General features: G+C 34.2%; 1 protein-coding gene across 6 annotated transcripts in view; it reads right to left on the bottom strand.

The window, feature by feature from the left end:
* Positions 1-16,176, bottom strand: part of LOC145261228 (uncharacterized) — a 447,422-nt gene that overhangs the window by 283,716 nt on the left and 147,530 nt on the right. The window lies entirely within an intron of this gene.

Below are 16,176 nucleotides of genomic sequence, written 5' to 3'. Positions count from 1 at the left end.
ACGCAATGCATATTCAAATGTAACTTCTAAAAATAGTAGCCACCCTGTGTCTGAATAAGTACCTGAGAGAAACACATAAACAACATGTATTTCTGTAAGAAACGGAAACAAAAAGACTTCGTACTATACGGTCTCCATGGTTCAAGATTAAGGAGGAATTCTTGTTCAGACAACATCGGAACAATACTAACACTGCTTCCAAAAATGCTCTCTCAACTGCAAGAATCTGTTTCTTATATGCTTACATCAGTCGCTTTTTTCCGTCTGCTTCATAGTCATCAAATCTCATCTTTTAAAACAGGTCGCTATCTACACATGCAAATGACCAACATTTACAAAACTTGCAACTTGTAGCTGCATCCCCCCCCCCAATCTTCAATGGCCACCCAGCAAGCCAAACAATTTGGTTGCTTAGAATTGAATACATTCTACTCTCTATTGTAACAAGTTCTGGGACATCTTTGTAGTAATTAATTTTGTAATTAAACAAGAATCAGCTATCCAAACAATCTCTGAAGAATATCCTCCATTGCTTAACCCAGCAGAAGAAATTTTTATAGACTGAATGCCCTTTCCTGACGCGAACCCATTGAGGTGATACGGACTAGTGTTTTTATTGAGACACCATTTCTAGGCCATTGCTAACCAAAGCTAAAGAGCATTCCATCTGCTCTAATATAGATATAGAAAACTATTATTTTGCTCTCTAATTTACATTTGTGTTCTTACAATAAAAAGAAACAGAAAGAATAAAATTATCTTCCCCTTTCAGTTTAAAACAAATATCAAAAAGAAGAAAAACGTAAAAAAAAAAAACTTCTCACTACACACCTGCCTAAATGAAATACTCTTTAGACTTAATAATTTTTCCAAATATTATTAGAAAACGAGATTCAATTAATTAATGCATATTTTTTGTTTTTAATTTTATTTTGCTTTATTTATTTCAAATTTCAAACATGCTGCTACTTTGCTTAGGCAAAAGAAAAAAGAGGGAGGGGGAGAGCCACATCATTGTTTGAAGAGACAGAGAAGCCATTGTGTTGGATTGCAGCTAGATCCGATGGAAGCTGTCAGGAAAACTAAAAGTCATTGACGGCACTGCCGGTTCCGAATGACATAGAAGAATGTGTTGTACAATACAGAATGACAAGCGATTGTGTTCGCCTACCGTCGTTCTCTGATTGTGGGAAATAAAGATGAAAGAACGCATCACGCACACCAAAAATAAAAATAAAATAAATAAATAAAACAAACAAAAAAGTCAAATTAACCAATGGAAACGCTTCGTCTAATTACAGCAAATAAATCATTGTAAAAAAAAGGGGGGGGGGAATTTAGATCAAGTTTCATTAAATTAATCTTCCATTAAAATAAAATACAAAGTTGCAGCATTTGGTATTGAGATTTTAACTGAATTAAATTACTTTTGCAATTTATTGTGTAAATAAACTCGATATCCGCTAATTTATAGTGGAATCAAAGACTTGCTTTTTCTTTTCCTATTAACATTCTAATAATCTCAGAAAATGGATTTTTAAACGTCTTTCGCTGCGACTTTTTACCGTTTCTCTTTCTAGTTAGCAATTTGAAACTATTAAAGCAAATGTGAATAATTATATATATATATATATATATATATATATATATATATAACCAAGTATTAGATAGGATTAAAACCTGCACCAAGGGGTTATTACGATAACCCATTACCTGCCTGAAAAGTTCAAATAGTTAAAGAGAATTTTGACTATTAAAACATCCATTCATATCACAACTTCGATTTTTTTCAATGCCACTTTCGATTTTTGTTTCTTCTTGCTTGCCCCCCCCCCCAGATGGCACACTGTATAGAAGTATAAATGCATGTGTATTATTTGTATTGGCCAGAAAGTAATGAAAATACTGTGTGCGTGTGACATATATACATATATTTGTGTTGAGACGATTAATCGGAATAAAAAAAAATGGAACTTTAGGGGGTATTGGAAAAATTTGTGCTTATTTTCTGATGCCAAAAAAACTATTCTTGGAATTGGCTTTTTTTTTAAAGCAAAATCTTCTCGTGCTGATAGTAATGGTAAAATAATGAATATCGATTTTAAACGACCAATAAAACTAAAATCAATAAATCACCTCCCCCAAAGTATTTTTACATTAGAGAAAATTTCTGCACATTTAACGTGTGTTTTTACAGTAATCGTGAAAAATAACAAGTTTATAGTTCAATATTTAGAGATTTATAAAGAATCGTAATCAGTAATTGTGTTGGAATCGTCCCATCACTAATATATATATATATATATATATATATATATATATATATATATTGGGATAAAATGCATATCTAATAAAATAAAAATGCTACAGTAGACGGGATGTGTGAAAAAAGACAAAAGGAACAACAAATTAAACACAAGAATGAACGAACCGGATAGGCCACTCAAGGATAAAGGTTAAAGAGTGTACAGCAGTCAAAAGGACAATATAGTAATCAATAGTAATGGAAGTTCGGTAAATTTGTTAACTTAAGTGGAACGGCTCATCAGAAACTTGTTCACGTTGGACTTGAAGACAACCATATTATAGACAGCTGGAAAGCAGGAAAACGAAAAACAATTCCACAGGCGTGCAGTTCTAAGAAAGAAGCTTTGATCATGGAATATATGTTTAGGTTTAGGCACAGATAAAGAGTGGGGAGAATTATTGATAGTGTTTTCAGCTAGTCGAGTGTTTCTTGTGAAAGTTTGGCGAGGGAGGACTATAGATTGAAAGCTCAGTCGAGCACTTGCCATGAAAATAACGATAAAGCAGAGACAAACTCGCAACATCTCTTCTGTGAGATAGAGGTTGCAGGGAAGAGAAAAGGACATCTCCCACCAGGCCACAAAGTCTATTTTGAACCCTATCAAGGCAGGACAAATCTTTTCTAGCACCTCCTGCCCATATGTGGCAACAGTATTTCATACTTGGACGTATATGGCTCTCATATAGATAGAGAATTGTATCAGCAGTGAGATATCTACTGGATCAATAGAAGGATCCGACCATTTTTCCAACGACCTTGGCAACAGATTTGATGTACGTATTCCATTTAAGATCAGGAGTAAAGGTCAAGCCCAGAAGCCTGTCAAAACTTGAGGCCTCCCCAAGACGAGAGCCATTCATTTTAATTGATGCCAGATGGGGATCAGAACGTTGATGATGTAAAGATAGAAGCTTGGTTTTAGATGCATTAAAAGTAACCAGTCATTCCTTTCCCCCATTGTACAACGTGATCAAGATCAGAGGAGAGAGAATCGGAGAGAACTTGATCGTTTACTGTCTTAGATGTGCTACCATAGATGGTAGTGCCGTCAGCAAACATGTTATATTAGTCTTTCCTTTTGTCTTTTTTCCCACATCCTGTTTCTGTAGCCTTTTATTTTATTAGATATAGATATGAGGATAAAAAACATATATAATAAAATAAAATGTTATGGAGACAGGTTGCGTGAAAAAAAAAGACAAATAAAACACTGGAATAAATCATCAAAAACGAAAGCTTTACCGGTTTTCTTCGGATAAACGAACGTCTTCGATTTATTCCTGCGTTTAATTTGTTTTTGCTTTTGTCTTTTCATAGACACACAATCCGAAACAAATCTCATCAGAATGTCTGGAATGCTTTAATTCTTATCTTAGATTAATTTATTCAGAAAGAATGGATTTTGCTTAGAATATAGCAAGAAAAATATCAAACGCATACACAAAAACTTGCTGACATTGTTCATGTTATTCAAAAAAAAAAAAAAAAAAAAAGACAAAAAAAATGAAACGCTTCTTTTTCTGAATTTCTTTTGCTATTTATTATGTGTACCTGTGATTAGAATCATAAAACTATTATGTGCTTATATATTTCTTCACTATTATTGAGAAAAAAAGGAATTCTATAAAATGAGAAAAACATTAAAAATGCTTCTTGTCTCATTTTGATTTGAAAAGGAGGATGTAGAGGATGGTAAGGTTGGATATCTGCAAAAGAAAGCGAAAACTCCATTTTTTTCATATCAAGCTTAAAAATGGTTTCCATTCTTACAATCGTCTGGTTGTTTTTTACATAAAAAAAAAAAATGCTGATTACAATGTGGTCACATGGTTCCGTTAAAGGGCAGATCAGCAATTATTCTAAGCACTTGTAGTTAATAACTAATTTTTATTCGAGAATTTAGAATTTTTTCTATTTTGATTTATTTTATTTGTTGTATTAAGTGTTGAATTCTCAGTCCGCTTGTCTTGGAGTTCATATTTGATTGAAATTTCAATTCAGGCACTGACAATAAAATATTATTAATCATAAAATGAGTTTTTGACAAGAATTAAATTATGAACAAGAAAAAAAAAATCGGTGGTGTTGGGTGAAAGGAGACGGAAATGAATTCCAAAAATAAATGACAAAACGAGGAGGTTGAATCTATTCGTAAAAACAACACAAGGAGGAATACAAAAGATCAAAGAAGTTTGAAGACAAAAGAGAAGAGATGATAAAAGTAAGAACAGGGGAGAAGGAAGGAGGTGAAAGAGGAAAAGAGAGGTGGGTGAGAGAAAAAGAGAAAGGGGGTGAGAGTAAGAGAGAAGGGGAGTGAAAGAGTAAGAGAGAAGGGGAGTGAAAGAGTGAGGGGGAGATGAGAGAGAGATAGGCGAGAGAGAAGAGGGACGTAATGCGAGAAGAGATGAAAGGGACGAGATAAAAAGAGGATAAGAGAAAGAGACAAAGAAAGAGAAAAAACCAGAGAGGAGGAATAAGAGAGGGAGAAAGAGAATAAATGAATTGGGGTGGAAAAACAAAAGAAAATATTCAAATGAAAAATAGGGAGTTTTTTCCTTTGTGTTTGATGCGCAAAATAATGGAAATCAAAATAATTTGATAAACATTATTCTCGAGACGAAAGACTTTATACAAAATTCAATATTCAAGCAATATTAAATAATTTTCTTGAAAATTAATTCAAAAATGAAACGTAAAGAATTAAAAAAAAAAAAACAAAGAACAAGTTTCTATTCTTTATCTTTTTAAGGGGACCCCCCCCAAAAAAAACGTATATCAAATAATAACTAATAAAAATATAACAAAAATAATAAAAAAGATTGCAAGGCAAAAAAAAGAAGCTGTGTTTCTATTTATGAAACAAAATAGATAAAATCTAAATTAAATGTAAAATGAGACAAAGGCCAAGATTTTCATCCAATATTTCAGAAATATTCTTGTATCCACTAAAGAGTAAGGGCAATGGATGGGTTCATTTTCCAATTGCTTTTGGATTAGGGTTAAGGGGGGTTTGGGGGATGTTCAAAATCCAGAGATTTTCAAGAGAAAAAATATTGAGTAGGAGACATTTATTAAGTAAATACGACGATTTGTCGCCGGTGAAACCCAAAAAGTAAAGAATGTTATTTGGGATTTAATCTTGTGGAAGAGAAGGCCCCTTTTTCCCGGTTGTTGTTATGAAAAGAAGAGAGAGAAAAAAACAACAAATCGATTTCTAAAATCTAAATATTAAAACATTCTTTTGGCAATATTAATAAATGGAAGGGGGGGGTGACAAGACTATTGGAATTAAAACAAGAATAATAAATATATATGTGTTGGATGGTGGAGGCTAAAAGACAACGAATGGAAGAGAAAAAGAAACGAGAGAGAGATTAACAAAGAGAGATACAGGGCGGGGGAAATTAGAATGAGAGAAGTGGAGAATCAGAGAAAGAGGACTAGAGGGAAAGAGAGAGGGAGAGAGAGAAAAGCAGAGAGAGAGATAGAGAAAGAGAGAACCAGTGGGGAAGAGCGAGAGAGAACCAGCGGGAGAGAGAGACAGACAGAGAGAGAAACACTGGGAAAGAAGGAGAGAGAGAGAGAGAGAGAAACAGAGAGAGAAAAATAACCAAAGAGAGAAAGAGGAGAACCGCAGAGAGAGAGAGAGAGAGAGAGAGAGAGAGAGAGTGGGAAAGAACCAGAGAGAGAGAGAGAGAGAGAGAGAGAGAGAGAGAGAGAGTGGGAAAGAACCAGAAAGAACCAGAGAGAGAGAGAGATGGAGAGAGAGAGAGAGTAAGAAAGAACTAGAGAGAGAGAGAGAGAGAGAAAGAACCAAAGAACTAGAGAGAGAGAGAGAGAGAGAAACAAAGAGAATCAGAGAGAAAGTGGGTAAGAACTGGAGAGAGAGAGAAAGAGAAAGAACCTGAGAGAGAGAGAGAGAGAAAGAACCTGAGAGAGAGAGAGAGAAAGAACATGAGAGAGAGAAAGAGAAAGAACCTGAGAGAGAGAGAGAGAGAGAAAGAACCAGAGCGAGAGAGAAAGAGAAAGAACCAGAGCGAGAGAGAAAGAGAAAGAACCTGAGAGAGAGAGAGAGAGAGAGAGAGAGAGAAAGAGAAAGAACCTGAGAGAGAGAAAGAGAAAGAACCTGAGAGAGAGAGAGAGAAAGAACCTGAGAGAGAGAAAGAGAAAGAACCTGAGAGAGAGACAGAGAGAAAAAGAGAGAGAAATAGAAAGAACCAGAGAGAGAGAGAGAGAGAGGGGGGAACGATGAGATAGAGAGTGTGAGAAAGACCCAGAAAGAGAACAACGGAGAGAAATATACGGAAGAATCGCAGTGAGAAGTGAGAAAAGGGGAAAACAAAAGTTAACTAAAATAAAAACATGAAAAAAATAGATAAAAAAAATAAGAACAACTGGTAAGCACAAATAAAAAATAAACGATATTCCCCCACCTCTGTCCGCACAAACCAACGCTGATGTTTGTGGTTGAAAACAAAACAAAACAAAACAAAAAACATGAACAAAAAACAAACAAAACAACAACTAAAAAAAAAAAATGAATTCAGTTGTTTTGTTCATAGAGGGAGTAAATCAGGTGAAATGAACCTTTCTTCACCCAACAATTACTTCTTATCACAAAAGTCAGGCTCGAGTTGACAGTTAACTAATGAGACTTGATAACCAAGAAAATAATCTTATTTGTCGGTTCGTTGAACAATTTCGGTTTTTATAATTGAAGCAAAAAGTAATGGAGCCATTAATAGTCAAAAACTAGATTCACGGAGGGGGAGGGGGGTAGGTTTGTTAATAAATAACAGGTAATTTAAGACATTTTCTAAAAAAAAAAAAAAAATTTAAATATTGGAATGGGTATCTCCCTTGATTGCATATCATATTGACGTCTTGTTGCATATTACTGCCGGTAAAATCGCATTTTTGCTAAAATGGCAACAGTTCGTGCGTACAATTCAACTCGCTAGAACTAACTTATTTAACGTTGTTCTTTTTTGATAAAACATCTGAACATAAGTTGTTTGGAAATCAAACGCTGTAAATTTTTTTCACTTTTAAACTTGTAAATTAGTTTTTTTACGTTTCTTTTTCAGTTTGAAAACTATATAATTACTACTCACGTAGTTTATTCTAAAACTATACATTACAGTGTTTGTTTTGTGTAACGAAGTTCCATCTATTTTCTGTAATAAAACCCGTCTTATAATCCCAGACCGATATAAAACTGTTTCTACTCCAGAAAGTTGCATGTCGAGACCAAATGAAGCGTCGGTATACCAAATAGACACTTTAGTCTATACCTTTTTAATAAAATACTTTATATTAATTCACGTACTACGTATGATTCCATATTTTATTAGTTTTTGTTTTCTCAACTATTTTGATATAAGTTTTCTGAAAATGTAATATTTTTATGAATATTTTTTACCACTTGTACACACCAACCGTTTTTCAATTAGAAGATCTACGTTTGTTAAGATATAAAAACAATTTTGCTATAGTCTCCTATTCAAGGTTTAATTCATCTTTTTTTTTTTTTTTTTTCAAAATAAAAAACTTCGGATCATATATATATATATATATATATATATATATATATATATATAAATCATATATAATCATCCACATGCAGTACTGTTTCGCTGTTTCATAGCTCATCAGTGCGGCTAGACAAGCAACTACTTCAAGCCAGGATCGAAATGACTTCTAACCGTTGCGCTCTATGGCTGCTGCTATGCGGGCAGTAAATTAACAATGTTTTGACATTGTCCAAAGTACCTAAGCTCAATTTGTTTACACAAAGAGCATCGCTTCATACGCTAATGGTAATTTGTATATCACTTCCCAAATGCTCAACAAGGAATTCTTCTGTTGTAAGATGTTATTCTTTGACATAAATAATAAAAACAATTACTGACCGCTGCACCTCGTCGTTTTGTTTATTAAATCCCTCTGGTTTTAACTTGTCTGTTTTACGGACTATCAACCCTTTTTTGGAATATTTTAATGATGAATTCCAATACATATTGTAAACGGTCAACAAAATATAAGATGATAGATGCAAGTATGGCCGTTTCATGCATTCATCGGCATTATTGACCGTGGAATTCAGAGAATCCGAGAGAAATTGTACTCGGCATGAACGCTCCCATATCCATTGTACCAATTGTATGGGGTATGGCAAGACAAAGAGGAGACAGCAAGGGCGAGATGGAAGAGAGAAAGTAAAAACAATGAGAGAGAGAGAGAGAGAGAGAGAGAGAGAAGGAACGAGAGATAGGAAACAGAAACAGAGAGAGAGAGAGAGAGAGAGAGAGAAGGGGTTTGACAGAGACAATAAGAAACAGAGGAAATAAAAAAGAGACCGACGGAGACAATAAGAAAGAAGATGGGGGAAAAACAGAGGTGAATGTTTTTTTAGAGAAAGGGTGAAATATTTTTGTTAGTGATTGAAAAATTCGTCATACTCATATTTTATACTTCTCCCTCCCTTCTTTACCAGATTGCAACCGAATCGTAAAGACACGCATATTAGCGCTGGACAAGCAGCGCCATTTCTCAATTTAATAATCCTTGACCATTAGCTTGTCATTCCCTGATGTAAACTTATTCATCGCTTTCAGATTATTCATAACCCGCTGCCAATATTGCAACACTAAGTGTCATTTGGGCCAATTATTTGGTCAACACTTGCCAGCCAAAGTCCGGAAGAGCAAGTCGGTTGGCCAGCTCGATTCAGACCGTTCCACTTTGATCTGGACAAATTAGGCCGGACCAATAACACGCTCAATAATTCGTCATCATCACAAATTAATAGATCAATTAATTGTTGTAGCAACCGTTAGAATTTATTGATGCAAAATGTTAAAGACACGCTAACAACAAAAATATGGAAGATAGAGAGAAAGAAAGGTGAAGTATTCTTGTTAGTGATTGAAAAAGTGAGAGAGAGAGAGAGAGAGAGAGGGAGAGAGAGAGGGTGATATTTGCAAGTTAGGGGAATTTAAGGATGAGAAAAAATGTTTATCAACAAAGTTCCTACTATGTACAACTTGTCAAACTAATTTAGCATGCAGCTTAAACATAATTAATTTCACGCAACCAAATATTAATTAATTGGATTATTCAGATTACTGTTCCCCTCTGGAATGTAATTTTCACAGCGTTTCAGCCGATATGACAAACTTTCTTCAGGTGTATCTTGTCCAACTCGGGAATTTTTGGATGAAGCCCTTTATTTAATCGACGCATGTTCTCGTTCTATCAGCTATGACCGGGTAAACGTTCCAAGTAATTCGCAATTGTATTCCTGACCAACCAAATATTAGTCAAGTCAGAGCGAGTGCTGCTTCAGAGCTCTGAAGGCCTCTTAGTTTTATTTATTTTTTGACTCCTTAAAATGTTCTTCAAATATATACATGGTCGCTATTAATAGTAACATATTCAAAAACATTTTTTTAAAAAGTTTTTGCGCATTTAAATCCTAAACGTAAATTCTGTTTCAGAGTTCTAGTCTTTAGTAGAAAATTACACGTTGTTGAAAATAAAAAAGGTTTAAAATTTTGAAATTCGAACCACAATTGGGCAAAAAGGTCTCAGAAATAAAATAGACTAGTGTTTAGTTTGACTTCTAGTTTTCGGGAATATCACTCTTTAATGTCGAAATATACTTATTGCAAATGATTAATTGAAGTAGTATTTTACCCACAATTGAAAGTTGGTTTCATGCCTTTTTCCAAGTGTACTAGTGCAGAATTAAGTGTGATTGCATTTAAACTCAGTTTTCAAATGTAGATAACTTTAGAATCTCATAAGAAATTTCTTGGCCTTCGGGCCAAGATCAAAGTGTAGTATCTGCTGTTCCGGCAGATACTGCACTTAAGATAATTTGTACCAGTCAATGGAGGGGAAACCCTCTATACTGGGACAATTATTATTTTTGGTAACCAGAGTGACCCCTTTTAGGGGAGCTGGTTTTTACCTCACATTAAAAACGGCCTTGTGCCTAATTTGCTCAGTGGGGGAGCAAATAAATACCATCTGTTCCGGCAGATACTGCAAGCTATGACTAGCTATGACTAGCAAAGACCAGATGTGGGGGCAACCCCACATGCCTGACCTTTAACCAGCTCCCATTTCCCACCTCTCGGGAGCTGGTCCCCTCTTTCCCTTCCCCCTCCCTTCACTCCTCACATTAAAAATTGGCCTTGTGCCTAATTTGCTCGGTGGGGGAGCAAATAAATACCATCTGTTCCGGCAGATACTGCACTTAAGATAATTTGTACCAGTCAATGGAGGGGAAACCCTCTATACTGGGACAATTATTATTTTTGGTAACCAGAGTGCCCCCTTTTTGCCTACTTTTAGGGGAGCTGGTTTTTACCTCACATTAAAAGCGGCCTTGTGCCTAATTTGCTCAGTGGGGGAGCAAATAAATACCATCTGTTCCTCGAATGTTGCACTTCTTGTGGAGGAGAAATCCTTAACGACTGAGATAATTTTTATTTTTGTTCCTTTTCCCCACACTAAGAAACGACCCTAGTGCCTAAGTTTGTCTCGTGAGGAGACATTGTAAATAGGAACTTTGGAATTTATAGACAATAAGGAACTAAGAGCAAATTATCAAATTAGCGAGCAGTCCGATAAAAGCAGAAGTGCTGAATAAGTGAAGAATGCAGAAAGGGGGGAATAGTCACGCAACTATTGTTTAGTGTGTAAGAGGAGGAGAGTGAACACCGATTAGGCATTCATTCTCTCATCTCTTTGTCTCTCTATTATGTAATAGAAAAATCTTTATATGTCTCATTCCGCTAAGTTACAGTTTTTTTAATAGGATGTTTTTAAAGTTCGTTTTAGTACTTCGAGCTACTTAAAAGTTTTGCTTTTAATAAATGATTCATAGTAAATAAAATATAATGTGTGAGTCAAGAAAGATATATACGCGGACAGACAAGAAGCGATCAAACAAGTTTATGAATATATAAAGATGAAACAAAAACACAAAAAAATTATCTAGTGATTTAAAAATAATATATGGAAATCCCTAGGGGCCCACTTTCGCCAACAAACCCATCAGAAGTTAATCGTGACACAAATGCAAAAACGGATTAAGTTATCACGAAAGAACAAATATTCAGGTATATACGAGAGAGAAAAAAAAATGGGAATTTGTGTAAAATAATACAAAAACAATTGCATAAAAAGATGGAGGGGTACGGGAACGATTAAAATATATCAATGAGAAAATCCAATGATTTGATAAATTCCTTCTATCAACAGAGAGAGGGCCTACGTGAAATAATCAAGACTGACTCCAAAATCTTTAAATGATTTTGATAGTCAGCCTGCTGTAAGATTCTAAAACAATCCATTTTATACACATTGGCACAAGCTGGATTTTGGATTAGGTGTTGACCAATTATTGCAAATACACTGACACACATACAGGCAGAACACAGCAGTGAGAGGAAGCAAAAGAAAGGAACAGGTGAGCTTTAAAAGAAAGGGGAATAACTCTTAGAATAAAGAATAAGGGCGAGGATGCTGCTGATGATGGAATATGTGGAAGTCAATGCTTGAAGTATTATTATTATTGTCGTCGTCATCATCATGATCGTTTCGCCTATTTCAAGCAAAAACACATTTGTGTTCATCAGCTTGGTTAAGTGTAGCGTAAAGAGGTTGCTTAAATTTTCACATTAGCAAAATGTCCTGTTTTTTTTTGTTTTTTTTCTGTTGGACACAGATTTTCAATTAATATGGGAGTGAAAGAGGGGCAGCTGTATCAGATGAAGCTGTTTTGTTGTTTTATACCAAACTGAAAAGATTTAAGGAACCGTTCATAATTTGCTCCCCTCCTTCCCTCCGTTGAAAGGGGGGTAACAACACCCTGTAGAATAAAGAGTTTAAAGAGTCAAGACTGATTCAACCAAGTGGAAAAGCAGTATGCATGGAATGGGAGGGTATCAAACTGTGCTTATAGGTATGTCCAGGGAGGGGGGATTCGACAAAAGGTGGTTCCACTCTAATGGTAAAGGGTGCAATAAAGGTGGAAAGAGAACAAATTCAAAACGATGGAAACTGGGTATGGTAAATGTGTCTGTCTGGCAAAGAAAGAAAGAACTTGGGTATGTTAAAGGAAACGAAGAAGTTGTGCCAAAGAGAAAAACAAAGAAACACGATATAACGAAGGAGGGGAGATACAACTAAAGTTTGTGAAAGAAAAAAAGACATTAGAAAGAAAACGATATAAAATGGAAGGAAAGAAAAAAAGAAAGAACGACGGAAATAAAAAAGGAAGGAAAGAAAGAAGGATATAAAAAGAAAGGAAATAAAAAAGAAAGGAAAAGGAAATAAAAAGAAAGGAAATAAAAAAAGGAAGGAAAGAAAGAAGGATATAAAAAGAAAGGAAATAAAAAAGAAAGGAAAAGGAAATAAAAAGAAAGGAAATAAAAAAGGAAGGAAATAAAGAGAAAGGAAAGAAAGAAAAAGGGAAGAAAGAAATAAAAAGGGAAAGAAAGAAATAAAAAGGGAAGGAAAGAAATAAAAAGGAAGGAAAGAAATAAAAAGGAAGGAAAGAAAGAAGGAAATAAAAAGGAAAGAAAGGAGGAAATAAAAAAGGGAGTAAAGAAAGTATGGAGTATGTCAAAGGAAGGAAGAAATAAAAAAGGAGAAATAGGCGATGAATAAAAGAGGGGGGGGGGAAGAAAAAAGAAAATGTGACAGAAAGAAAGAGACAAAACATTGAATAAGAAAAGATAAAAAGAAAGAAACAAGCTATGCCACGAAATAGGAAAAGCAAAATATGCCAAAGGAAGGAAGACAAAAGTATTGTTTTGTGAGGATAATTTCCAGAGGTTTTATAGACACACAGACAGAAGATAAAAGGGTCAAACTATTTTGCTATTTAAAGTATTAACAAAGATTAAAAAGAAACCAAAATGCAGCGAAAAGAGAAGAACGCATTACAGCCATTTTAATTGGATATTCAATCCATTAAATTAAATAAAAAGATTTTTAAAAATAGATAAAAAAAACAAGATCTAATCTTCTCTTTCTCACTGTCACACGTTGTATATTATTAACAAACATTAATCACGATCGTGGCATTTTATGTAATCAATATCCACACATCATTCATAGAATTGTTATTGCTAGGTATTTTTTTACCATCTAATTTGCATTTTAATTATCATTATCTCCATTATGGATATAATATCGTTATCATTTGAGTCATCAATAACTGAACCGATGATGCTATCATCAAAATCACGCTCGCATCATTATTCATTAATTTACAACGATTGAAGGGAGAAAAAATGCAGTTATGTTGGCATAGTAATTATTTGCTTGCGGTATTGAAACTGCATTACCATAAAGTCACATTGAAAAGCTCATAATTTTGTCATTTTGGTTCTACCCATGATCGTTAGAGTACTAGGAAGGTTGTTGTTGTTGTTGTTCTTCTTCTTCTTCTTCTTCTCCTCCCCCACCACCAACAACAAAGAAGCTTCACTCGTGTCAGAATTATTTGCTCGTGGGGGGGGGGGAAGAAGAAAAATCGACAACGTTCGCTTTTCAATAGTATCAACACATGAGTAAACCGACTCCCACTGAAATATATCAATTGATTAGCATAACTTTTTATTTATACAAACATTTTGGCTACACATTTTCACATATTCAAGGTTGACCTCATCAGACGGTCCAAAATATACATTAAAATATAGCTCTACTTGTGATCGATCACTATGACATAGCTCCTATGAACAAAAACACAGATGGGCTATATAAAACATGAAAGTCACCATCTCACACTTAGAAGGGTGTCAATTTAAGGCAGTAGCTCGATATCCTTTCAGATAAAGCTTTATTACACTAGTAAGTGATAAATTTAACTCATTTTAAAACTTTACTGCAGTTTCACGGTACATCCGATCGTCAGTAGTGTAGTAATAAGATCCTTATGATCTTTATGAAAAATTAAAAATAAACGAAAGAAATTATAAAATAATGGCTTCACATCACTGCCACCATGTTATTTTATAAAGACCACATATGCATGATGCCATATATATATATGTGTGAGTTTTCATCAAAACTGAGAATGAAATAAAAGATCAAAATAAGAGATGCCCAAAAGGCTTGATCTATTTATCTATATATACAGAAATAAGAGGGAAAAATGTCTGTCATGCAAGTTTTAAATTTCCTCGTCCATTGCAGATCTAAAAAGTCATTCTAATCATAAATTCTTTATAGAAATAACCAAAAACGTTGGATGAACTTGTCTTTTCTATTATGCAATTATAAGTGTTAGATCTTTTGCCCAAATGAACAACAACACAGAGAAGTCATCAAGATAATGTCTGAATATTTTCTCTCTTTGAAAAAACATGGAGTTGGGAGTAATATGAAGTTGTGCTAGTTAATGGATGGGTCGATTAGAGCCATACAAATCAGGGCCAAAATACTTAGATGAATGAAAAGATCTTTGAATGAAAAATGGGTGACACAAATTACTCTTTAATCCCTGACCAACACTTCTAATGGGTTCTCTTCATCTAATTCTGCTACACCACAAGAAAGAGTTTATTTTGCAAATTAGCCTTTCAACTTTCACTTCTTGACATCATCAATAGAAATCCATAAAAAAATAATATTCATTTTTTTTTTTATCTCACTCTTTATTAAAAAGAGGACTCCAAATTCCTCTCAGACCTCGTTTTTCTTTTATCGAAAAATACAATAAAAATACAAAATGAAAGTAAAAAATAAATTTAAAAAAAAAAAAAAAAAAAAAAAAAAAGAATCACCACCACTAGCGTAAATAAAAAAAAAATTTTTTCTAACTACTCAAGCTAGTTATAGGCATGAATAGATAGAAAACCACTTTTATCTGCCTCGGGTCTAATAATAATAATAATAATAATAATATATATATATATATATATATATATATATATTTATATATATATTTATATATATTAAAGCCCTTGAGATGTAAGGAAAGAATGAAAGTGAAATAGAGATGGAGGTTGATGACACCCTAACAAAACTCCACCTTAATGAGCTAATTCTCTGCTCCTCCGATCAGAGCACACCCCCACTCTAATTGGCCCTGATTCCACCACATTTCATCATTATCTGCAAAATTTTCTGACCAATATTAGCATAGATAAAGAGGGGGGTACAATCTACATCGTCCCTTAACAGTCCCATTACGATATTAAGCACATCAGGAATTTGGAATCAAAGAACACCCCAACTCTTCAGTCAAATCAAGCCAAATACAAAGAGTAATTGCTCTAAAATAAATTACAGAACAATTCAAGAAATAAATTCATACAATCTCACAAAGCAAAGATATCTACAAATATACGAGTCAATGAGCATCTGTGCATTTCTATATGTGCATAAGTTGCGACATTCTAGATAAGTATATAGGTGCATACACATCGCCAAACAAGGAAGTGCGTGTTTCTTGAGACACAGTTTGTATATCCATATATACATGGTGTATTTCTACATGAGTATGTATTGCTGATACTATTGTTCATATAGTACGTGTGAAACAGTTAAAGTGGTTGACCATAGTCAGGATGACCCAAAGGTTCCTTTTTAAATAGTGACTGCATCGAGGCGTAAAGAAGGGTGCAACTCCTTTTTTTTTTTTTTAAAAAAAGATTACTCCACTTACTCTTGATCCTCACCTTATAATAGAAATGTTTAACAAAAGGACAGCAAGTGAGATTTTAATTTAACTCGACCAAGTGTAACATAGCACGAATGGCCATATGCAAATACTGAGCCATGAGCGAAATGGTGTCACGGTAAGGAAAAAGAAGCCTATGAAAAGGGGAGATCATGTTCAA

Source organism: Euprymna scolopes, chromosome 37 (genome assembly GCF_053919585.1).
Source record: "Euprymna scolopes isolate OS-2025 chromosome 37, ASM5391958v1, whole genome shotgun sequence".
Taxonomy (NCBI): domain Eukaryota; kingdom Metazoa; phylum Mollusca; class Cephalopoda; order Sepiida; family Sepiolidae; genus Euprymna; species Euprymna scolopes.
This window is presented reverse-complemented; position numbering and strand designations above follow the sequence as displayed.